Consider the following 13,752-nt stretch of genomic DNA (forward strand, 5'->3'; position numbering starts at 1 on the left):
ACAGCCAGTGTTTGATTTTGACAGAAACAGATAGATGAGGCACCCCTCACTGAGTGACTTGTTCTACTAGTACTGTCAGTCTCTTCTACTCTAGGCACTCTGCAACTAGACTCAAAGGGGTGTGTGAAATTGAATTAATGAAAACATGTCCATTATTAATTATGCCTCCACCAAACTTCTTTTACCTTTGCTTGTTGTTTAACTTAGGCACAGCGATGGCTGCATGGTGATGATGGTTTTCTTTCCTAACATGCCATGTTGTGGTGGTGGTAGTAGTAGTAGTAGACACTGGCAGCAGCATTTGCAAAAAAAGAATATGAGACAGTCAGTAGCCTGAGAGAGACTCTTCGAGGAGTAGTAGAATGAAGTATAGTATAGAACTTATTGCCAAACAATAATATGCCAAAATACAACAAAACATAATGGTGGTGGGGATAGCCTAGTAGTACACAAAGTTATAAATTCTAGTTGTGTCAAGTCACTTGAAAAGGCCTACAGTACACTGGACACAAGCATAACTGTTAGTGCAGTGTAGGAGGATGACAACAAATGAAATCCATTAATCCAATCAATGCCGGGAATTAATGCTGATGTATTAGGTTCCTTTGGTAAAAAAATTACCTCACAAATATACTGCCCATGGGTGGGCAAGCAGAAGAAGATCCCCGCCCTGCCTTGAAATTGAAGTACTGTTGCTTTTTCCACATCCGCCCCAGCAAGCGTGTGATAAATTATTGGTGTACATTTAATGTAGTCATACCTCAATAAGTCACACAGCCCGGGGGAAGAGGGTTAGGGTTTGTTGAATGGTTGGGAAGGGGGGTTTGGGGAAAGGTTTGAGAAAGAAAAACAATACGCATGGACAAACATCAAACAACAGAATCTTTGTAGACTACCATATCCATATCAATATGTTAAGGGAGAAAAAGGAAATGCATGCATGATGATGATAAGGAGAGACCCGGATTACATACAGTTTGTGTTCGGTGTTACCGGGCTTACTTTTACAGATAGCAAAGAAAATGTTAAAATATCTGTAGGGATGAATTATAGTCAGAGAGCAAACCTAATGATAATAATAGTAATAACAACAAGAACACACTGTTGTAATGATTGTAGACAAAAAAATTATTCAAATTATTTAAAAGATGATGAAAGTTGATACTGTTACTGTGTTATCCTAGTCAAATGGTGAGTTGAATCTCGGCATTCCTCTTGGTCCTCCCTTCCATGGATGCTCGGTCCATCAATCTTGGGTGATGTCACTGCCTGCCTGGCAGATGTAGATTCATTGGTAAGGTAAGTGTGCATTGTTTTCCCAAGTATAGCACAGGGTAAGGCCTGGTCTGTAATTGTAGATGCAAAAACAAAAGGGATATTGAGATTGAAATCAAGTTGAAAAAAATGGACAAGTTACTTATGATGTAGTGCAACAAGAACACTTTCCGAGGCGGCATGGATGCATCATCTCTACTCTAGTCTGTTTCCAGCATTAACCTACAACACCAACAGGACAGAGCAGGCCCACGGTGACGGCACCCTTTGCACATCCTCCATTTAGCGTACATTTTTTGAAAGAGTTGGACAAACCAATATCCAACAACATAGCATTTTACAATTTAAGTGACTGAATCATTGCACCACAGTCATACCACCGCTACACTTGACTCCACCGCTACACAGACATTTAGGTCTGCTGTGGTTGTTGTTTACTTCTTTACCTTTTATGCCACTCATGAAACGGCTTGACTTATTCCATCAATCATCTCCGATCCGTGTACTGAGGGACTGTGAAGATACTATGTCACTGTGGTCATCATGATGGTGTTGTTCAACTCAGTCTGCGTGTACCGAGTGAGTCCCCTTCCTATATTCAAAATGCAATGTATCGGCCTGCAGTAGAAGTACAAATTTGTTATTAAAAATACAAGAAGGGAAAAGGGACTTGCGTTACTTTTAGTGTGTAGATTATTACATAAAGTACACAATGAAGTAACTTCATGCACAACAAACAACAACAAAATCACTCAGTCAGCGTCCAATGCATGGCATCATTCAGTACCTGTTCCTTCTCATCTTCAGTTAATGGTCAGTCTCTCTCGGATCACAAAGGAGGATAGCTATGGTAGTCATCATCAATCATGTTCCACTTATTTTGGAGGGACTAGGAAATATATTTTCTTTTTTCTTCGATTTTGCATCATTCAATCATCATCTGACTTCTTGAGTGCAATGGATTTAGGGAGAATCAGGAGGATGGAGGAGCAGGATTCGGAGGAGTGTACTTTGATATGCAGCCAGCCGAAACTTGTATATGGCAATAAAACAATTAGAAGACGGTGGTGATGGATTTGTTGTGATTCAAAGTTTCTAACCAGAAAGACAGATACACCAATAAAAGAAAATAAGGGAGGAAGACAGTAAGAACTGGTAGTGCAAGCCTAATTGTCAGGGAAGTATAGCTCGTCGTCAAACTCTGTGGGTTCAACCAGAAGTAGGTAATCATCATCTAACACACCAGTTCCGTCACCTGAGCCGCCATCCTCATCTTCCTCCCTTGATTCATGTATTGTGTAATTCGGTGGTATAAAGTGCTGATTCATTTTTATCATTGTTAACCTCTCCACGTTTTTGGGCGAGAGACTGGTCCTTCTCACTGTTACAATGGAACCAGCAGCACTGAAAACACGTTCCGAAGAGACACTGGCGACAGGGAAAGCCAGATAGTTTATCGCCAGCCTGCTGAGCACTGGCCATTGGGCCCTTTTCCCATAACAATACCTCAATGGGTTTTGATCAATTTACACCTCTCTTGGGTCGTCCAGATAGACCTAGACCATCCACTCAATGTTAAGGGGTGCAAAACTTTTTTCAGGCTCTTTTCTCGTTGCATCAGCACTGGACTTACCAATGGCTTGCTGTAAATACCAATCCTGTAACGATTTTACTGGGCCTGAAGATCCAGTTCTTGCTCTTGTCGATAGTGTTGGTCAGTGTTCTGAGCCAAAGCACTGCCCTCAGGCTCCGAAGTTGAACATGACGCCGGATGCCCTGCTGCAGTACTTGTTGTGGGTTTATCTAGCGGGCTTTTAATTAGCAGCCGTTCATTTTCCACTTACTCGCTGACTCAGCTATTCAAGTTTTGTACCGGGCAACATCCATTTCTGAAAAAGGAATTAATGTCTTCAGTGCCCATTTTGTCCGTGGATCCAGAATTGTGGCACAAATGTAATGTTTTTGTGACAAAATCCTATTTTGCACCCTTGTATTGTAAGCTAAGCGATGGGCTAAGATCTCCACCAACTCATATGCTTCTTTTTTTTCCTCGACATCTTTGTATGCTTCAGACACCTCCTTCAGCTGATGCTCTAGCATTTACAACAATGGGATAGCTTGGCCCATAGTACAGTCCTCCGTGCTGACTTCACGTGTGAAGACCTCGAAAGGAAGAAGCATCTCAGTCAGGCATTTAACTATGCATCATTGGTCCATCTGAAGGCTCATGCCTTTCACAGTAGCATCGCCTCTTCGCATGACATATTCACTGATTGGCCTGTACTGCTCAAACAGACGGTCAAGAATGTAATAAGTTGAGTTCCAACGCGTTGCCACCTCCTGGACGAGTGCTTTGACTGGCATTCTATAATCACGTTGAATGATCCTCAGCTGCTTCTGAGCTTTAAAAGAATAGCTGAAATGAGTGCATATTCTTCTGCAGGTGGTCAGTTAGTTGCTGACTATGGCTTCTTTTTTCAGAAAGTCTTGAACAATAATGTTAATGCAGTGCGCCAAACACGGAACCCTGAAATAGGAACCAAGCTCCATGGCCTTAAGTACATTACTGCCATTATCTGTGGAAACAAAACCAATCTTAAGCCGTCTTGGGTGCAGCCATTCAAAAACCTTGCTGTGAAACTCTTCCAATATGTTTACAGCAGTATGAGATTTCTCCATGGCGAACATGGATACAGTTGCATGTTTCCGAGTAGCTTTAAAAATCTCAGCTGTGTCAGCACCTACTTCAGATAGCTTATCACTAGCCCCCACAAATGAGACCCAGTGTGCAGTGATGCACATGTAATCAGTGGCTTGGCAACTGGTCCACATGTCTGTTGTTAGGTGGATATTGTGAACAGCACTCTGCTGCAAAGCTTGTCCAACCAATTCCAGCACATCACGATGTAGTGCTGGAACAGCATCTCTTGCGAAATAGGACCGGCTGGGAACCTTCCATTTAGGGCAGATGGTTGACACAAATTCAAGGAAACCCACCCCTTCCACAAATGAAAAAGGGAGAAGGTCCAGCGCTAACATTTTAGCCAGCTTCGCATTGTACAATCGTGCCATTGGGTGGTTGGTACTGCCCCTCCAACCTAAGCATGCTGTCAATGGTAGGCTGGATTATTTTCCTTTGTGGTGCAGTTTTCTTTAACCCAGTTAGGCTCAACGATGCACTTTGTTTCATAATCATTGCAGTACTACTCGGTCGCCTTGGTGTCTCAGCCTGACTCAGACTCTTACTGCGGTGCCACTGAGATGTTGCTGAGGAGGATGTGGGCGGTACTGCTACTCTACTGGGGACAGCGCTAGAAATGTCTCCCTCTTGTTCACATTCCACCGCGATAATATCGGCCCCTGATTCTTCATGCCCAACAACAATGGGTTTAGTTTTACTTTGTTCTAAGCGAAGTAGGTGAGCCTCCCACACGATAGTGTGGTGTATTTTGAGATGACTTGTTTGGCCTCGGGTACCATAGTTTGTACCAAGCTTAACCCGCCTAACAGCATGTCGACAAATTGAGCATATAGCAATCTTCTCCTCCTTACTGCTAACCGAAAATAAGTCCCAAACTGGAGAGGAGAACTTTCTGGTGCTGCTGGATGTGCCACTTTCAATACCAGATAAACTGGAGGGTGTGCTTGGAATGTGACTCTGAGCAGCTAGACTGCGGCTTCTACCACTACCTACTGAGGTTGTGGTTGAGTTGGATGTAGGTCCCTCCCTTTCCTTTGCAAATGAAAATATGGAAGCTGGAGGTCGTGGTGGTGTTACCTGTGTTGGTGGTATCCGTGCTACATCCCTTGCAGCCATTTTGGATAGGGTAATAATGTTGGTCTCCATATCCTTTGGGCCGGGAGTGATGTCCGTGATGATTGGCTCGTCATCAGATTCATCATCATCCCCCTCTTGTACATCTACCTCCATAACTCTAGGGCTTTCTGAAACCTTCCTTTTCACTAGCCTTGCCTTGTGGTGTGCATCACTCTCAGACTGAGCTGGTGGCTTCCAAGTGGCATCAAGATCATCAGAAGTGGGGCTTGAAGAAGAAGATGATGGAATAACCCTCCTTTTCCTGGCTGGGGGTCTGGAAGACAATGGATCATCTGAAACAGTGACTTGCCCCTCTTTGTCTGCAGGAAACTCGATTTCCTGAAATGTCCCTATTTCAGGAAGAACAACTACTATTGTGGTCTGTTGTTGTGGCTGTTCTTGAGGCTGCAGTTGTTCTTGCGGCTGCTGCTGTTCTTGCGGCTGCTGCTGTTGTTGTGGCTGCTGCTGTTCTTGCGGCTGCGCCTGCTGCTGCTGTTCTTGCGGCTGCGCCTGCTGCTGCAGACTTATCTGCTGAGTTTCAGCCTGCGTTGATTGTGTACTTCTTTGCGATACTGACATTTCAACATCGCTGCGCGTTAGTAGACTGGCTACCTCTGCGACACTCATGGGCTTGGGCCTAGGTTGGTAGGGTTGGCCCGGGGGTGTGGATGTGCTGCTCCCAGCTTGATTCCCATCGGACAACGCTGCTGCAGACGTGTGTTTTTTGGTCCCAAAAAACACATTTGCCAGCACACCAGTCGTGGTTAGTGCCTCTTGCTTTTTCAGTTCCTTCTTCTCACCGGGAACTTTCTTGGTACTGGAGGACCTGGTACCTTTCTTTGGGCCCGTTTTCTTCAGAGGTCAGACAGGACGCAGGTGCACAAGTTGCAGAGATGTCTGTGGTCACAGTTGGACGTGATGTGGTGCGCAGCAGGAATTCTGTCTGGCAGTACAACGGATGATGTTGATAGTAACCTCCTCCTCTGTCTTTTTGTGCACCTAAAAGCAAATAAGCCAGAAGAAGAACATCAGTGAAATGTTGCATTTGTTGTTGTGGTTGAATTACTAAGAGTACAAACAAAAAAACAGAAAATACAGTGTAGCCATTAGGTGAGACTTTGGCAATTAGGGCTATGGTATACTACTTACTGTGTACAGTCTACACACACTACACTCTCAGGAAGGATAGGAAAGAATAAGAACAACTACAAAAATATAAATGTAATGGAAGGGAGCTGCTGCTGGCAAAGGGGATGGATGGAAGCAGTCGGCCAATAGGAAAACCATGCAGGCCCATATTAACTCCCACCAGAAAAGGCCACCAGCCACCTGGACACTCACAACAAGCAACAAGCAGGAGGCCTGGGAAACAATGAACTGCCAAAAGGCCTATAAAGAAGCCAGGCAAAAGATGCATGCTAAACCACAATGCTGTTCCTTTTTAATGCAAAAACGAAAATCCACAGGGCAAAACAAGGTCTGCAAGGTGCACACCAACACACCAGGCACACACAACAAAGGCATTTCTTTAACACACACCCAAAAACAGAAATACTCCCCAAAAACATTTTCCAACTCAATCCAATGCCATCCATGCCCTAAATGATGTTTAAATTCAACAGAACACACAGATAAACACTTGTTTAATGCACCTGTGGCTACCTGCTCTGAGCCTACTGGATGAAGGCAGTCCCGTGGGCAGACAAGGCCACACAAGCTTGCAGGCCTAGACTTCGAAATGGCAGCAGCCACATCGCCAGGCCCCCCCAACTACAAGAAACAGAAGACAGACAATGCAGGCCTGTTGCAAAAAACACGCTGCCTGCCTTCAAAATGGCTGCCAGCCTCATGGCCAGGCCCACAACAAGAAGCCTAGGCCACAAAGGAATACCATGCAGGCCTATGTATGGCAAAAGCAGCACACTAATAACTCCCACCAGAAAAGACCCCCAGCCACATGGACACTTGCAAATCAGAAGCAACAAGCAGGAGGCATGGGACACAATGAACTGCCAAAAGGCCTAGAAAGAAGCCAGACAAAAGATGCATGCTAAACCACACTGCTGTGCCTTTTTAATTCAATAAAATGCAAAAACAAAAATCCACATGGCAAAACAAGGTCTGCAGGGTGCACACCAACACCCCAGGCACACACAACAAAGGCATTTCTTTAACACACCCCCAAAAACAGAAATATCCCCCAAAAAACACATTTTCCAACTCAATCCAATGCCATCCATGTCCTAAATGATGTTTAAATTCAACAGAACACACAGATAAACACTTGTGTAATGTACCTGTGGCTACCTGCTCTGAACCTACTGGATGAAGGCAGGCTCATGGGCAGACAAGGTCACACAAGCTTGCAGGCCTAGGCTTCAAAATGGCCGCCAGCCACATGGCCAGGCCCACCCAACTACAAGAAACAGAAGACAGACAATGCAGGCCTGTTGCAAAAAACACACTGCCTGCCTTCACAATGGCCGCCAGCCTCATGGCCAAGCCCACAACAAGAAACCTAGGCCACAAAGGAATACCATGCAGGCCTTTATATGGCAAAAGCAGCACACTAATAACTCCCACAAGAAAAAGCCCCCAGCCACATGGACACTCGCAAATCATAACCAACAAGCTGGAGGCCTGGGAAACAATGAACTGCCAAAAGGCCTGTAAAGAAGCCAGGCAAAAGATGCATGCTAAACCACACTGCTGTGCCTTTTTAATGCAATAAAATGCAAAATCGAAAATCCACAGGGCAAAACAAGGTCTGCAGGGTGCACACCAACACACCAGGCACACACAACAAAGGCATTTCTTTAACACCCCCCCAAAAAACAGAAATACCCCCCCAAAAAACACATTTTCCAACTCAATCCAATGCCATCCATGCCCTAAATGATGTTTGAAAACATTCAACACACCAAAGGAACAGTTGCTTCATCTTGCACCCACCCATGACTAACTCTGGGCCTACTGGCTACCCCCAGCAATTAAAAAACAAGAATGATAAGTACCAAAATTGTAGTTGCAGCAACTGCAATGCCCCCAATCAAACAGACACAATACCAACTTACTTGTAAATTATCAAGTTCAAAAGTCCTCAAATCCAATGATAATGATGCAGCAGACACAAAGAGTGATCCTTCCAGCTTAAATCCAAAGGCAGAATGAACAGGAGATGGACAAGGCACTGGGAGGAGCCTGATGGACAGGAACAGGAAGTTGGAGACTCTGTGGCACTTCCTCCCTCTCCCCCCAAAAGTTAATTTTTTTTAAAAAGGGCTCCTTGCACAAAAAAGGACAGCCAAATGTCAATCAGAGGAGTTTTTTCCATCCAAATCATCATTTAGAGAAGGTTTTATGCAGCTTGAGTTAATATTCTTCTCCAAATCGAAAATTTGGCGTGTTCGCAATCACGACCTTCACCACACTTCTGCCGTATGTCGATGGCGCGTCCAAAATGACGTGTTCGCGATCTCATGCTCTTTGTCGCGGTGGAGATTGACGTGTTTTCGACCTCACGCTTTCTCTCGCAGTGGAAAATGACGTGTTCGCGATCGCAGACTCTCGCGGTGTCTGATGGCGAGGAGAATGTCGTGATTGCGAACTCTCACGGGATAGCGCGACCGGCTATCAACATCTCGTGGAGCACACGAATGGATTGGAAAACTAGTTGGCGAATGCAGCGATCCCGGTAAGGTGATCGTGCATGCGAGAACGCATTTTCTAACTGCGAACATGAAAAAAATCTTCACAATGTGGCAAATAGCAGAAATGTTTGCATTTTCGCGCTCTCCGCGTAACGTGAAAATGTCAAAATATCGCAATTCCGCGAGCGGAATAGAACTTGACGCCCACCCTTACTTGAGGTGCCAGTCTGCTTTGAATGCGCAGGGGGCAGCAGAGTGGTGGTGTGACAGGTAGCTGCTGCTGGCAGTGGCGTTCATGTTGCCTGGTGCTGGAGGTGTGGGAGGCTGGCTGAGGACCTGGGCAGCAGCTGCCTCTTCTACCACCAGGGCCATCAGGTGCTGAAAATTAGCCAGTTTGGCCTAAAGCCTCTGCTGCTGCAGCCGGGCTGCTATCTCCTACCTAGTAGATTGTCGACCACCAGGAGTAAGGATATCAAGAAAGAAAATGGACAAATTGTAAACAATGCTCTATGCAAAGCACTTCTTTAAAAGTATATAGTAGCACAGTAGAACAGTACATTGCTGGTCTCCTAGGGCTATTCGAATTTGATATAAGAGTCACATCTATTTTAACCCACACATGCCTCACATGAGGCCAAATCTGACTGAAATGAATTAAGGAAGAATAACAGCACAGCGGATATAAAAAAAAGAGATTTTTTGTATTGAAAGGATTTTTGAGTAAACAAATAAACAAGCTCAAAAAGGTAGTTTCCGCTGTTCCTCAAAGTGGAAAGAGGGGAGAAGAGTCAGGTGAAAGGCTAGAACCAATTGTATCCACTTTGTATTGGAAATTGGTAATCCATTTGTCGGATAATAATGCCCTCACACACCCTTGCAGGTGTCATGCTTCATCATATGGGCTAGCTCCTCGTCGGGCCGGCGGTGCAATGCCCGACGGGCTCCCTTTATAAGGGGCACTTTGTCGGAGATCTTCAATCCGACAGCCGTATGGTGAAGTGCGGGTGAGGGGGCCTAAGTGGTGTAGATGTGACTATGTGGTATAAAACAGGGTTAAAGTGCCAGCTGGGAATCAATTTTATTCTTGGGGCCTTCTTCCCTGATTAAAAACGTGAAAAGGTGGCACTCAACGGAGTATAATGTCTCATGTGTGAGTGAACTAAAAGATGGTCAACATGTTTCTCGCTATGAGTGTGTGTACTCGCGATTCTTCAGGACCTAAGAAAAAAACACTATCTACAAAACAGTAAAACTAATAATAACAGTATTCCCGCCATCCTAATGGGCCCCTTTGTCTGGAAAAAGAAAAAGTAATTACCTGTTAATAATGAGTAAGAGATTATGCATAATTGAGCACAAGTATTCTTGTGCTAAATTAATGGAGACATACTAGCTAGTGCGTCAGTAGTCACTACTTTGCTACTCTGCACTCTGCAGCTGGTACAGCTGTAATGGACAATTATCTTATACCATTGGCCCTGCTCTTTTCCAAAATGTCCTTCAATTTTAGAATGACTCCAAGGCACATGAATAGTAATGATATAACTTCACACACGTCAAGTATAAAATGCAATCTTGGGCCCCAAATAAACAGGTAATACGATGCAGTGCTGTTCAGGGAAAGGATTAAGGAACAGTATATATAGATTGTATTTGCCACGTTCATCACAGACTATTCCATCCTCAAAAACTCAAGGCACTTAGTCCCACGTTACTTCCTAGCCTCGCCCTCCAACACAATTAATAATTATTTGTTTCAAACAAATACATTTGCTTGGTAGTATGGAGAGGAAACTTAACTTACTCAAGTGCAGAGTAAATTAGAGGGATGAGACCGGGCAAGTAAGTAGACGTTTTAATACAGAATACTAGTGGGGTGTTACTGGTCATTATCACGTGCCTAAGCTTTGGCTTAATCACTCACTGTAGTTGTCAAATGTTGGATGAGAAATATATGAACGGGCATAAATGTGTTATGAAAGCCATGAAATATATAAATCACTTGGCCAAAAACATGTGGCAGATCCCAAGAATTAATTTTCTAATTTGTTGGGCAGGCTGGGACAGAACTTAGGAAAGAATAAAGGAGTGAAGTGCTAGAAAGCGACTGAGTGGGCACTGAGAGGGAGGGGAAATACACTTTTTTTTCACCTTGCCAATCATTGAAAACTTTGTAAATACCACATTTACTGAAGCAGACCCACATTGCACAGCCAACACTGCATTGGCAAATTGAAAAATGCAACAGTTAGGTCATAGATGGTACTGGCAAAATGTGATGGGTCGGATACATATCTGCCTTGCTTAACAAATACAGTGAGTCAAGGGAATAGATAGAAATACCCCACACTTTGAACCAAATCATTGATAAAACCACTCCAAACAAGTTAAATAGGTGTGTACACCCTTCTCCAGAAGAAATCCCTTGTTTCTTCATCCAAAAAGTTATCCATTCATCATTTTGATATTCTAGTATTCTTCACTCTTTGATACCCACCATTTAAGCTTTACATTCTCTCATCCAGTCTTTCACCATGGAAAACCATTCATCCATATATATTCATCCATCTTTTCATTAAGCTATCCACAGCTATCTACCATCCTTTCACCCCGAGCTATGTATCCACCCATGCATTCTTTTACCCATTCACCCTTTCACCCACCCAAGAAAATTCCTTTCATTCATTAACATTTTCACTCACCCAGGCATGCATAATTTCCCTCATTTTCCTTTTCACCCAGCTTTCACCCACCCATGCATTCTATCAGCCACCTATGCATCCTTTCACTTTCACTCACTCACTCACCTTCACTCACACACACCCATTCAGTCATATAACATTTCACCCATCCTTGTTTCGCCTTCCATCCTATTTTCTATTTTCCATCAACCCATCATATTTACCATTCATGATGAGCTTTTTACTGCTTTGACGGGACAACTCAGTCTCCCCTTTTTTCAATGCATAGATGCACACTAAACATCATTTGGAGATTGCTGCGGACCGTGTGAACTATATAAAGAAAGGCACATAGAATGAGAACTCACTCATATTACTACTTCTACCCCTATCTTAGTGACAGGACAGAAGAGACTATATGAGTTCTTAAAGAATCAGCCCAAATGAATGTCCACGAGTAGGATTAGGTTGCACTGAGCACCTGGCTGTAAAACAAAATATTTGTAACATAAACTTAACTTTCCTCTGAGTGTGAATAGCATACTATTTGGAAAAAAACATTAGCATAAAAAGAACACAAAAAATAAATAGTTACTCACCGAGCCCCACAACCTCCATGCTCAGAAGGTCCAGCAGGTCCTGTTTTCTGTCCAGGATGTCAGCCCACATGTGCGTCAACTACTGCTGGGTGTGATGGACCTCAGAGCTCCAGTGCACACTCTGGCGCACACTCCCCCACAGCAGCCAATGCTCCCAGAGGCTGCATCCACTGCCAGCCTGCTGCCAGTATGGAGGGTAGGTGGTGCTGCACATAACAAATTAGTGCAGCCACCTGCACCTTCAAGAAAATGGTACGGGGCTGAACCCCTTGGTGGCAGCAACAACCACAAGGTGTGCAGCTAACAGCTGCCCTGACTCTGCGACTCCCTTCCTCGCTCTGCTCTGCCATTGCACTGGGGGTCCCAAAAAAACCCAAAAATAATAGGAGAAGGAAGCAAGGAAAAAGTAAAGACTTTCAGAGAAAACTAACAAAAAACCACAAAAACAAACACATATGCAATAAAGGAAAATGAGGGATGAATTATTCATATAGGGGAAGGATTTAAAAGATTAAGGGTGTATAAGAAACAGGCCCCAACACCATGCACTGAAAACAGAAAACAAAATAGCAGTGCCCAGGCAAACGGAAAGGTCCCATTTGTGCACGATTTTGAAAGAGCAAAACATTGTTGAACATCTAAAACACAGTGCGAATGGGTGGCATGAACAGCTCCGCCCGCTCGCTGAATTGCGCTGAGTTGTGTGGAGTTTTTGGCCCGGCCCGCAGAATTTTGCTAAGCAGAACTCCGCAAGCCCTGCTCAGGCCTACTAAAATCATCTAAATTGAAAAACTGAGAGGGAACCAAAGTGGATTCATAAGGGAAATCAAGTGAAGTATAATTTTTATTGGGAGACCTGGGAGAATGCTTGGTGGTAGGAAATGTGTCCCAGCCCAGTGATCCCATAGCTTTCCCACACAGATATGTGACAGCAATATTACTTTTTAGCTAAATTTGAGCTTTGCAGGGGATTCTGTGTAAAAACCACCAGGGGACCCACGCAAGCCACACCTCCCTAGACTTTCCTGGTAGTCTAGTTTTCAGAAATGTCTGGGTTTGGTAGGTTTCTCAGATGGACATCGAGCTCTGTATTAAAAACCTAGGCACCCCCTTGCAAAGGCAGGCCGTTTTCTGATAGATAATTTTGATGTCTCCACAATATGTTTTGGGCCCTTTTCTGTCGGAGGCACCTATCCTAACCACACAAGTGAGATAGCATTTCTATTGGGAGACCTGGAGGAATGTTGGAAGGTGGGAAATTTGTGCTGAACCAGTGATCCAACGACTTAACCACACAGAAATGTGAGAAAAAGTTGACTTTTCAGCTATAGTTGAGGTTTGCAGGGGATTCTGGGTAAGAAAACTTTAGGGAATCCATGCAAGTCAAACCTTCCTGGATTCCCCCAGGTGTCTATATTTTCATAAATGTCTGGGTTTGGTAGGTTTCCCTACATGGCCGCTGAGCCCGGGACCAAAAATGCAGGTGACCCTCTTCCAAAACCAGGTCATTTTGTGATAGATAGTTTTTTTGTCTTCACAGTATGTTTTGGGCCGTACCCTGTCACAGGTACTTGGCCCACCCACCCAAGAGAGGTATAATTTTCATCAGGAGACTCGAGGAAATGCTGGGTGGTAGCAAATTTGTGCCAACCCAGTGACCCCACCACTTTCCCAAACAGAAATGTGAGAACAATGTGACTTTATAGCAACATTTGAGGTTTGCAGAGGAT

This window comes from Triturus cristatus, chromosome 4_1 (assembly GCF_964204655.1).
Source record: "Triturus cristatus chromosome 4_1, aTriCri1.1, whole genome shotgun sequence".
NCBI lineage: Eukaryota > Metazoa > Chordata > Amphibia > Caudata > Salamandridae > Triturus > Triturus cristatus.